The sequence below is a fragment of the Ochotona curzoniae genome, unplaced genomic scaffold, assembly GCF_017591425.1.
Source record: "Ochotona curzoniae isolate NIBS_2020 unplaced genomic scaffold, NIBS_Ocur_1.0 contig_1942, whole genome shotgun sequence".
In the NCBI taxonomy this organism is placed as follows: Eukaryota; Metazoa; Chordata; class Mammalia; order Lagomorpha; family Ochotonidae; genus Ochotona; species Ochotona curzoniae.
This window is the reverse complement of record NW_024465266.1, coordinates 277,757-290,893: the sequence shown is the minus strand read 5'-3', so window position 1 is coordinate 290,893 and position 13,137 is coordinate 277,757.

Here is a 13,137-nt window from a genome sequence, read left to right as displayed (position 1 = left end):
AGGGCAGAGTATGTGCTAGGCAGAACCAGGCTGGACTGCGACACCTATTGGTTACAGTGGAATTTGGGGCTGAAAACAGAACCAACCCAGCAATTGCAACTACCAGTTGATTGGGCGGAGGACTGTACTTGCTAGTACAAACAAGAATCTGGTCTGGGAACACCTTAGACAAAGTGTCTTTGGGGATATTCCCAATCAAACTGCCAGACTCAGAACCCTAACTGTAAGACAGAACAAGTCAATTAACCGCCTCAGCTAATATGTTGGCAGTGAAAAATGGAGACTCTAAGATGGACTATGTCAGTGGATTCTTCAATGACCTCATTATGCTTGGAGTGGCGAGATTAGCAGTGATTCATAACTGGTGAGCTATCAAATCCACTTGAAAAAGAATCTCGGACATGCCCCACATGCGGGACCTGGGGTGGGTGGGAAACCGGGTGGGGTTTCTCCCTCAATATCCCCCTTTGCCTCAGATACATGAAGGAAACAATATGGAAATAATAGTCTTACCCACTTTCCTGTAGCCCTTGAACCTTTTTATCCTAATTAACTATGTAAAGATTGTAAAAAATATAATAAAAAAAGAAAAAAATATTCTGCTCTTGTAGTACAACATATTTATTCTGCTCACGTTACTCCATCTTCTTTACCTGTTGATCAACTATTTATTTCTTTGCAGCAGATTTTGCAATAAAAATAGCATCCTCTTTATATTACACATATTAGAGCACATACTGATCTTCCTGGTCCTTTATCTGAAGGAAATCATGACATTGATCAACTGATTGCCACTCTGTATTCAGATGCCTTTGAATTTCAGAATCATTCACATGCTCATTGGAGAGCTCTTAAAGCTTGACTTAGGTTCACGACACACGCATTAAATGCTGTTATATTACATTGTAACATTTGCCAACAACTTAATACATCATATCTGCCTCAAGACCAAAACCCCTGAGGCATTCGTTGTAATTACATATAGCAAATGCATGCTACTGATTTTCCCTCTTTTGGACATCTCCATAAGTTACATCATACTATAGATACTTATTCTGGCTTTCAATGGGCCACTACCTTATCTTCTGAAAATGCTCTGCAGTTATTCAACATTTATATGAACGCTTTAATGTAATGGGTCTTCCCCATACTATTAAGACTGATAATGCTCCTGTTTACCATAGTAGTGCTTTCAACACTTTTTATATCTTCTTAACATTAAACGTGTTACTGGTATTCCTTACAATTCTCAAGGACAAGCCATAGTAGAACGATCTCATCACACATTAAAAACTGTTATTTAAACTAAAAGGAGGAAATGGAAACTCATTGATAATTCTAAATAAGGCTCTATTCACTCTAAAATTTTTAAATAAAAACTCAGAAAACCTTTCCCCTGCAGACAGACATTCACTTCAGTCTCAGGACTAAATGGCCTCAAACAGATGCACAACATATTTGGTATCATACTGGAGATCGCCAGTGGAAAAAGGGTAATGTTAAGGTTTGGGGCCGAGGCTATGCTCTTGTCTTTTCGGATTCTCAGGAGCAATGGCTACCAGTTCGGTGGCTGCAATATTACCATGAGCAAGAGGAAAAGGCACAGTCTGGAGCCACCAGAGGAGGAGATAAGAAAAATGACCATATCAACAAAGGAACCTTGTCAGGCAACTGAAAAGGCAAAACTCCCTACATGGGGTCAGCTAAAGAAGCTTGCACAACTAGGAACAGATGTGGTGTGGAAGACAGGGCAAGGTTTAACCCCTGAAACACTTATGGCAGTGTTAGCTATTACAACAGTGACATCTATATCAGCTGGCATAAGTAATCATAGATGCTTTGCTTATGTTCCACACCCTCCATTGAACAGGCCTACTACATGGTGGGATCAAGTTATACTTGTGTATGTTAATGATTCTACATGGCTTCCAGGTCCTTTTGATGAATGAGGGCCATCAGAACATGAGGAAGAATGAACCATATTATCAGGAAAGAGGGAATTAGGCTCAGAGGGAATTCCAATATATATTGGGGCTGGAGATCATTTCTTACAGCCTGAAAGAAGAGCATGAATAACAGCCCTCAGGAACAAAACTAGTAAGAATACAGAAAAAGCTCTTTTTCTTCTATCTGGTTGGAGTTTGGTGGTACCATAATAAGTGACACTGGCGTGTCAGGAGCTCTGTGTCAAACACCAGTACTTAATTATGGCACTGATCTACTATATTGGATCTTGTGTACAGAACCAGAAACTCAGTAGATGATTAATATTTCCTATAGAAATGTCATAGATCAAAGCACTATGGGCTCTGCCTAGAGTAAAACAAAAGGAAAACAACTACAGTGGTATAAAGTGATTGACACAATAAAGACACACATAAATTCTTCATATTGCATTATCTGTCATGGAGGAGGAATGGCTGTCCCTTCTCCTTATATTCCAAGCTATCCCCATCAAAGTCACATATGGAAATTTGTAAACACATTATACACTATGAAAATATGGATTGCGTGTGTTTCGAACAGCGCTGGTGAATTTTCTGTATCATTCAAAATAAACTCTACAGTGTATACACAGGCATATGTAAGACTGTCCTAGTACCATCTAAAAGAGCTATAAACTGAAACAAAACTATGGGACTTTTGTCATGTGTTAATTGTGCCTTATTTACCTGTCTTAATAATTCTATTCCTGCCAATTTCTCTCATGAGTCCATCTACATTTTGAGAGCTCATATAGGTGTGTGGATTGCTGTCTGACTGGCAAGGCCTTGGGAAGAATCTCGCTCTTGCCTGGTGTTGCACACCCTTATTACAGAACAAAAAGATTCATTGGAGTGCTGATAAGCACCATTCCAGGAATCCTTGCAATCACTGCCATGGCAGCAGAGCAGGAGTCACCTTACATCAAGAAGTTCAAACTGCGCCTTTTGTGAAACAATGGGAAAAGAACTCAAAACATAAATGAGTGACTCAATGACAGATTGACTCTCAGTTACATGCTGAGGTTGCTGATTTTGAATTTGCTGTTTTGCTACTGGGTGATCAGTTACAATCTATCACAAAACAATTATCCCTTAAGTGTGGTTGGAATTTCACATCAGTTTGTGTAACACCTGTTCCCTGAAATAAAACTGTTTTCCTCAGGGTACAGTTAAGCATCATTTAAAAACTTGTGAGCTCATTTCTGACTCAGTGAACTGCAACGACGTGACATTCTATGGGTTACACCTAAGACAGGTCTGGGTAGCCCCCTCGGATCTGACAGCCAGCAGATCAAGAATTGTAGTGGTGGTACATCAGGCAACATGTTGCGCACTGTGGCAATAGCTTTGGGACTACATGTGCTGAGCTCATGAGAACTCGTTGAGGTGCCAGAGGAAAATAATACCTACTGAGGCATCATACCCGTCAAAATAGGTCTGTGTGGTACCCAAACCTAACATCCAACAGGTTCCACAAGATCAGTGCCACCAACAACCTAATTATATAGGACACCTGGTGTCTCTCTAACCCTGGGACCTGCAATAATCGGAAGTGGGAGAAAGGTGGCAGAGACAACAGTGCAGCCTCAGCATGGTATAACAGGAGGTGGAGAGTGGCAAGCCAAGAGCTGGGGCTGTGGAGACTACGGTGGAAATCTGACATAAGAACCCAGAACTGAAACTGGCTGGAGGTTGTGGCACAAGTGGCTGCAAGCAAAAAGTTGTGTACCAACTACAATAAGTAAAATCGCATTGTAGACCTGCGGATGACAGTTTAGAAACCTGCCCCAAGGAAACAATCTGGTAACCAGAACTACCATGATCAAGAGCAAAAGAAGAGACAAAGGCACAATGAATATTACCGAAAACTTCCCTGCAAAGGAGCAAACTCCTTTGCCAACCGCAGAGTTAACTAAGAAAGACATTGAGAAAATGGGGGACACAGAATGCGTAAGACTCATTTTAAAGATTCTGGTCAAAAATGAGAAGCACATGCAAGAGTTCAAAGAATTTCAGGAAGCAGTAAAGCAAATCAAGGCTGGTATATCAGAAATTAAGAACACAGTAGAGCAAATTAAAAGTACAGTGAAGCGTCTCCAAAATAGAATGAAGCAAGCAGAAGAAAAAAATCTCAGAATTGGAAGATATTTCCTGTCACCAAGGGGAAGCAAACAAAAAGCTGGAAGCTGAGCTGGATCAGGCCAAAAACAGTATTCAATAATTGAAAGACACTATTAAGAGGCCAAATAGAAGAGTTATGGGAGTTCCAGAAGGTGCAGAAAGAGAAGCTGAGTTTGCAAATGTTTTTAACGAAATAATCAAGGAAAATTTCCCTAATCTGGAAAAAGAATTGGGAAACAAGATCCAGGAGGGACACAGAACTCCCAACAGGCCTGATCAAAAGCGATCTTCACCAAGACATATGATCATCAAGCTCTCTTCAATTGAACATAAAGAAAAGATCCTTAAATGTGCACGTGAAAAAATCAACTGACATGTAAAGGAATGCCAATTAAGCTCACAGGAGATCTCTCACACAAAACTCTACAGGCCAGAAGAGAATGGAGTGACATAGTCCAGATTCTAAAAGAAAGAAAAAATTGTCGGCCTAGGAAACATATCCAGCAAAGCTTTCCTTTGTCTTTGAAAATAAAATAAAATTCTTCCAGAGTAAAGAAAAGCTAAAAGAATTTGCCTCTTCCAAACCTGCCCTACAAATGATACTTCAAGATGTTCTCTTTTGACAGAGAAGAGGAATAGCACCAAGTAAAACCAAAGGCAAATGGGAAGAACATCCCAGTAAAATGACAAAAGAAGACTAAACCAATGAACAACCCATTCTTTTTTTTTTTAAGATTTTATTTTTATTATTTTTTCATTGGAAAGGCAGATATACAGAGAGGAGAGACAGAGAGGAAGATCTTCCGTCCGATGATTCACTCCCCAAGTGAGCGCAACGGGCCGATACTATGCCGATCCGAAGCCAGGAGCCTCTTCCGGGTCTCCCACAGGGTGCAGGGTCCCAAAGCTTTGGGCCGTCCTTGACTGCTTTTCCAGGCCACAGGCAGGGAGCTGGAAGGGAAGTGGGGCTGCCGGGATTAGAACCGGCGCCCATATGGGATCCTGGGCGTGCAAGGCGAGGACCTTTAACCACTTGTGCCACTGTGCCGGGCCCGAACAACCCATTCTTAAAATGACTGGACCAAAGTACCAAAGTACCACCCATGTATATTTAAACTCTGAATGTAAATGGTTTAAACTCAATCTAACATCATAGATTAGTAGACTGGATTAAAAAACAAAACCCATCTGTTTATTGTCGGGAGGAGACACACTCTAACAAAGATCAGCGGAAACTATATCACATGGGTTTTGTTGTTTTCTGTTGGTTTCATCTCTTCAAAACACTTTCTTCTGATTAAATCATTCAATGACTCATAGATCATACAGTGGCATCATTTTCTGATTCAAGAAGGTTCTTGATTTTCACTTCTTCAGCTACACGTTATACATTTAATAGCATGTTGTTTAACTTCTTGGTGTTGTTAATTTCTTTTTTCTCCCGGAAGTTGATTTTGTTTTGTGGCTCTTCATTTAAGGGAAGGTATAGTAGTTGTGTAATGGAGACTGCCATATCTAGTAACATGTCATCTAACTTCATGGCATTGTAAATTTCTATTTTTCTTTCTATTGTTGATTTTGTATCATGACTTTTTATTTAAGGGGATGTACAGTAGTTATGTAATGGAGACTAGCATCCAGATGTGAGGATGCAGTGTAGTATGCATTTCTGTTCCCAGACAAAGATGGACTTACAATGAAACTGTTTACTATATCTTGACAATAGGATGCTGAACTCTTGGCCATTTTCCATGCCCACAATAATGGACATATGACTGAGCATGAAGAATTATATGTTAGTAATAATATAGAGGAACTAGGTGGGTGGGGGGGAATTGGGGAGGGGATAAGGGAATATGGAACTGTATCATAAAATGATAGCAATAATAATAAAATGTAAAAATAAATTTTAAAAATCTCATGCCAATATCACGGCTCACATTGCACAATTACAGGCTTTAATTTCTGAAACTTTTGATAAACAATTAACAGAAATTTTGGGAGCTCATTTACTGGAAAACATTGCCAAAGGTTTATTTATTCTTATATTAATTCTTGTTTGCTTACATTAACTTTACCTAGTTTGGAGGTGCACCAATCAAATCCAAACCATAATTCATCATCAACATGCAATCAATGTAATCATGTATCAAAATATAAAAAACAGGAAGAAATTAAGGAGCTGAGTACATCAATGGACAAGGGAGCAACTCACAAGCCATGAACACCTGGGTTTGTGTTTAATCTTGGAACACCAAGTGGCAGACTAAAATCCACAGTTCTATCTCTTCTTTGTGCCTCCCTCTGGTTAAAAATAACAAAAGAGAACATGTTTGGCCTCAACACTATCTCTTCTTATGCTTTCCTTCAGTTGTAATTAACAGACAAAAGCATACAACGATGCTGTGTTAATGTCTTTTCTCTTACTTTTTTTAAGTTTTACTAACATAAGAATAATTATTCTAAGAATTGCTAGCTTCACATATGATAAGAATTAATGAAAGCCTCTGTGTGATATCTGTGTTCTTTTGGAATATAAAAGTCTCTGTATTCTCAAATAAAGTACGTCATTCTGAAACTATGGATGATGGCTGCAGTATAGACTAATCCAAGTCATATGTCCTTATTCAATACATTTTAGCTCAATGGCTTAAAAAGTGTTTGGATTAGAATAATCTAAGGGGGCTTTTATAATGGCCAGCTTCTACTACAAACAGCAATGTTACTCCCATTTTTTTTAATTTTTATTTATTTATTTATTTTTATTGTTGCTTACATTGTATTATGTAGTACAGTTTTATAGGCGCTGGGGATTCCCCCCACCCCTCCCATACCCCTCCCCCCATGGTGGATTCCTCCACCTTGTTGCATAACCATAGTTCAAGTTCAGTTGAGATTCATTGCTTGCAAACTCATGCCTAGCATAAAGTTCAGCGTCTTATTGTCCAGATAAGTTCAGTGGCCTCTTGGGGAGACCTTCTATGGTCTGAAGGTAGGTCTAACAGAGTAAAGATCCGGTCAGTTAAAAGCCCCAACAAGGCCTCAGTATCAATATACAACATTATGGAATTAATTGACATAGTATTAGGTAAACAATATGTTGAAAATAATGCAAGTTCCATTCTTCGAAACATCTGGGTTGAGACAGTATCAATGACAGGTTCGAAAAATAACAAACAACCAAGCAAAAAATTACAGGTTAAATCAAGGCAAACATGTGGTATCTAATCTTTTGGGATTTGCTCATTTCCCTTAGCATTATAGTTTCCAGTTGGGCCCATTTAGCCACAAAGAACTGCATTTTGTTTTTTTTAATAGCTGAGTAGTATTCCATGGAGTAGATGAACCAAAGCTTTCTTATCCAATCTTCTGCTGATGGGCATTTTGGTTGCTTCCATGTTTTTGCAATTACTGATTGTGCTGCAATGAACATAGGGATGCATGTTGGTTTGTCGTAAAACAGGTGTTTTGGATATATTCCTAGGAGTGCTATTGCTGGGTCATATGGTATGCAGATTTTGAGTTGTTTGAGTGTTCTCCAGACTGATTTCCATAGAGGCTGTACCAATTTGCAGCTCCACCAGCAGTGGAGTAGGGTTCCCTTTTCCCCGCATCCTCGCCAGCAAGCGTCGTTGGTGTTCTTGTTTATGTGGGCCAATCTTACTGGTGTTAGGTGGTACCTCATCGATGTTTTAATTTGGATTTCCCTTATTGCTAGGGAGCTGGAACATTTTTTCATATGTTTGTTTGCCATTTGGACTTGTTCCTTTGTGAAATGTTTGCCCATTTCCCGTGCCCATTTCTTGAGTGGCTTGTTTGTTTTGGTTTTTTGGTTGTTTTGAAGTTCTTTGTATATCCTGGAAATTAGCCCCCTATCGCCTATATCGTGTGCAAAGATCTTCTCCCACTCTGTGGGTTGCTTTTTTACTTTGTTGATTGTTTCCCTTGCTGTACAGAAGCTTCTTAGTTTGATGAGGTCCCATTTGTTTATTCTGTTCTCAACTGCTATTGCTTTTGGTGTCCTTCTTAAAAAGTCGGAACCTAATCCTAGGTCTTGCAGGGTATTTCCTACATTTTCTTGCAAGAGTTTGAAGGTTTCTGGATGTAGGTTTAGGTCTTTTATCCATGTAGATTGGATCTTAGTGTATGGTGATAGATGTGGGTCTATCTTTTTCTTTCTACAGGCTATCAGCCAGTTGTCCCAACAACATTTACTAAAGAGGCCTTCCCACTTGCTTGAGCTGTCATTGGTCTTTTTGTCAAAGATTAATTGGCTGTATTTGTGTGGGTTCCCTTTTGGTGCTTCTATTCTATTCCATTGATCTTCCTTTCTGTCTTTGTGCCAGTACCAGGCTGTTTTGATAACCACTGCTCTATAGTATGTCCAGCGGTCCGGGATTGTGATTCCCCCTGCTAACTTCTTATTTTTCAGGATGGTTCTAGCTATTCGTGGTTTTTTGTGTTTCCAGATGAACTTTTGAATCATTGTATCCAGTTCCGTGAAGAATGTTTTGGGCAATTTGATTGGAATTGCGTTGAAAATGTATATTGCTTGTGGTAGTATAGACATTTTAATGATATTGATTTTGCCTATCCAGGAGCATGGGATGTTATTCCATCTTTTGAGGTTTTGTTCAATTTCCTTTTTAAATAGTTTGTAGTTTTCTTCGAATAGGTCTCCTACGCTTTTGGTTAGATTTTTTCCCAAATACTTCATACTTCTCTCTGCTATTTTGAATGGTATCCTGTTGGTTAGATCTTCTTCCATCTTGGTGTTATTTGCGTACACTATGGCTGTTGATTTTCGTTCGTTAATTTTGTACCCCGCCACTCTGCCAAAGTCTTGTATAAGTTCTAGCAGTTTCTGTATTGAGTCTCCTGGTTTTTCTATGTATAGGATTATGTCATCTGCATATAGTGAAAGCTTGACTTCTTCGTTTCCTATACGTATGCCTTTGATTTCTTTTTCTTGTCTTATGGCCTCTGCAAGTACCTCTAGGACTATGTTGAATAGCAGTGGTGATAGCGGGCACCCTTGTCTTGTTCCAGATCTCAGTGGGAAGGGTTCTAGCTTTTCTCCATTCAGTATGATACTGGCGTTGGGTTTTTCACAAATTGCTTTGATTATGTTGTGGATTTTCCCATCTATGCCTACTTTGGCTAGAGTTTTTAGCATGAAGAGGTGTTGGATTTTGTCGAAAGCTTTTTCTGCATCTATTGAAACTATTATGTGGTTCTTGTTTTGCAGTTTTTGGATATGGTTTATAACATTTATGGATTTCCGAATGTTGAACCATCCCTGCATTCCAGGGATGAATCCTACTTGATCCGGATGAATGATCTGTCTGATGATTTTTTGAATTCTATTGGCTAGGATTTTGTTGAGAATTTTAGCATCAATGTTCATCAGAGAAATAGGTCTGTAGTTTTCCTTCTCTGATGGTTCTCTGTCCGGTTTTGGGATTAAGGTGATGTTGGCTTCATAGAATGAGTTTGGGAGGGTTCCTTCCTCCTCTATTGTTTTGAAGAGCTTGTAGAGGATTGGGGTTAGTTCTGTTCGGAATGTTTTGTAGAATTCTGTAGTAAGCCGTCTGGGCCTGGGCTTTTTTTCGTTGGGAGATCCTTGATGACTGTTTCAATCTCTACCTCGGTTATGGGTTTATTTAATTCTGCAGTTGCCTCCGGACTGAGTTTGGCAAGTGGTGGGAGTCCAAGAACTTTTCTATTTCTTGGTGGTCCTCTAATTTATTGGAGTACAGTTCTTTGTAGTAATTTCTAATTATTTTCTTAATGGTTGCAGTGTCTGTTGTTATGTTGCCTTTTTCATCTTTAATGCTATTGATTCTCACTTTCTCTTGGTTTTTTTTGGTCAATCGGGCCAGTGGAGTGTCTATTTTGTTTATTTTCTCAAAAAACCAACTTTTTGATTTGTTGATTTTATGTATAGTTTTTTTGATTTCTATTTGGTTTATCTCCTCCCTTGTTTTGATGATTTCTTGTTTCCTATTGTGCGTGGGACTCTTCTGCTGCTGTTTTTCCAGATCCTGGAGGTGTGAGGTTAGTTCCTGTATTTGGCATCTTTCTTGGGCCTTGACATGCACTCCGATTGCGATGAATCTACCTCGTAGCACTGCTTTGGCGGTGTCCCACAAGTTTTGGAATGTTGTATCAGAGTTTTCATTGGTTTCCATAAATTTTTTGATCTCATCTTTAATTTCTTCTCTGACCCATTGTTCGTTTAATAGCATATTGTTCAATTTCCAAGAGTGCCTATACTTCCTGGGGAGTTTTGAGTTGTTGATTTCCAGTTTCATCCCATGGTGGTCTGAGAGGGTACATGGTATGATACTAATGTTTTGGAAGTTGTTTAGATTCGCTTTATGTCCTATCATGTGGTCGATTCTGGAGAAGGTGCCATGCACCGCTGAGAAGAATGTATAGTCTGTGGCCTTAGGATAAAAAGTTCTATATATGTCTACTAAGTCCAGTTGTTCTATTGTTTGTGTGAGCTCTGTTGTTTCTTTGTTGAGTTTTTGTTTCGTAGACCGGTCCATTGTTGTTAGAGGTGTGTTGAGATCGCCTACAAGAATTGTGCGGATGTCTATGCCTTCCCTTAAGTCTGTAAGTAATTGCTTTACGTAAGTAGGTGCATTAAGATTCGGTGCATAAACATTAATGATGGTGATTGCTTCTTGATGGATCTTTCCTTTCACCAGTATAAAATGGCCTTCCCTGTCTCTTTTGATGTTAGTTAGAATGAAATCTATCTCGTCTGAAATTAGGACAGCTACCCCAGCTTTTTTTTCTCATCTATTGGCGTGAAATATCTTTTTCCATCCCTTCACTTTCAGTTTCTTTGCATCCTTTCTGGTTAGATGCGTTTCTTGTAGGCAACAGATGGTTGAGTCTTGTTTGATGATCCATTCTATTAATCTCTGTCTTTTGATTGGTGAATTTAGACCATTTGTGTTGAGAGTTAAAATTGAGAGGTTGCAATTTTGCCCTGCCATGTGATTGTGTTGTGTGTGTGTTGTTGCCTATGTAATTGTCTTGTTTGTGCGGCCTTTAGTTTGGAGACCTTCTTATTTGCCAACTTTGTTTGTGATTTGCCTCCTTTTTGTCCGGGACTAGCGCATTTCTAAGGAGACTTTGCAGAGCTGGTTTTGTGTAGACATATTCTTCTAGTTTTTCTTTGCTATTGAAGTATCTGATTTCGTTCTCATATACGAATGAGATCTTTGCTGGGTAGATTATTTTTGGTTGACAGTTGTTTTGTTTCAGGACTTGTAAGATCTTTGTCCATTCTCTCCTTGCTTGTAGGGTCTCTTCGGAGAAGTCAGCAGTGATTCTGATGGGTTTTCCCCTGTATGTGATCTTTTCTCTACTTCGTACTTGTCTCAGGATTCCTTCTTTGTCTTCATTGGAGTAGAACTTGAGCACCATGTGTCTGGGTGAAGATCTCTTTGGATCATGTCTGTTGGGAGTTCTCTGTCCATCCTGTATGCGGGGTGGATTCGTGTTCCAAGTGTTTTGGAAGTTTTCCTGTATAATTTCATCAAGCACTGCTTGCATCCCAGATTCTCTTTCTACTCCCTCGGGGAGGCCGATGATCCGAATATTCAATTTTCTAAGGCAATCCTTCATCTCTTGCATCATTTTATTAGTTTTGCTGAGGTTTGTCTCCAGCTGTTTAATTCGCTGGGCACCTTCATTTTGTGTGTCTTCTGTTTCAGAAATCCTTTCCTCTGCCGCATTTATTCTGTTGATGAGGCTTTCAATTTTATTATCTTGGGCATCCAGTTTGGTTTTGATTTGTTGTATTTCGGTGATTATGCGGTTCTGGAGGTCTTCCAGCTTTGTGTCCACGTCTCTGAGAAATTTTAGCATTATTTTCATCAATTCCTTTGCTGGTAACACTTCCATGTCTTCATCTCGCATCGCCGATATTGATAATGGCTTTTGGCCCTTGTTTGGTGGGGTGCTGGCTCTTTCATCTGGGACACAACTCTTTCTGGTGGTTTTTCCCATTGCGTTGGTATATTCTGGTGGGGCAAATGGACCCGTGTGTTGAGGGGCTGTCAGGTGCTTTCCTGTATTCTGGTGGGGCAAATGGACCCGTGTGTTGAGGGGCTGTCAGGTGCTTTCCCATTTTATCACTTGGTCTTTGCTCTCCACAACTGTTGCACCACATACCTTTTCCTCAGACATATGACAGCATCGCAAAGCTGATCTCTGCCTCAGAGTCATATCCCTGTCCTACTCAAGGTCAATTCAAATTTGAAGCCTAGCTTGTGCTGTTTGCAAGTAAGGAGGCAGGTGCTCCTCTCCCATGCCAAAACAGGAACTTGGACCCAGAACTGGCAGAGACAAACAGGTGTGATGAGGCTGCCAGCAGCTTTTGGGAAACAATGAGCAACTTCAGGGCACAAAGGCTTTGTATCATTGGTCAACAGATCTCATAGTCCCACAACACAGATGGCCTATGTAAACCTTCCCAGATTATATACAGTTCTTCCTCTTCAGAATGTGAAAGCCAAGGTCCTTATCTAATACTCCATCCTAATGCCCATTTCCACCCTAATGCCCATCCTCTGCCCTTCCTGCAGTAATTAGGATAAAACACTTAATTTTTCAGATGCTATTCTCAACTAAGTGATTTCCTACAAGTTCTGTCTGTGTAGATTTGACAAAAATCTTGTGGTTATTTTGTTTAGTGAAATGTGGAAGGGGTTTGCCTGAAAATTTTTGCTTAATATATACACACACATACATATTTACTTTAAAAATATTTGTTCTTATTTTTAAGATTTATTTTATTTTTATTGGAAAGATATACAAAAAGAAGAGAGACAGAGAGAAAGATATTCCATCTGTTGATTCACTCCCCAACTAACCACATCAGCTGGAGCTGAGCTGATCAGAAGCCAGGAGCTCAGTGGCTCTTCCAGATCTCCCAGGCAGGTGCAGTGTCCCAAGGCTTTGGGCCATCCTCGACTGCTTTCCCAGGCCACAAACAGGGAGCTAGATGGGA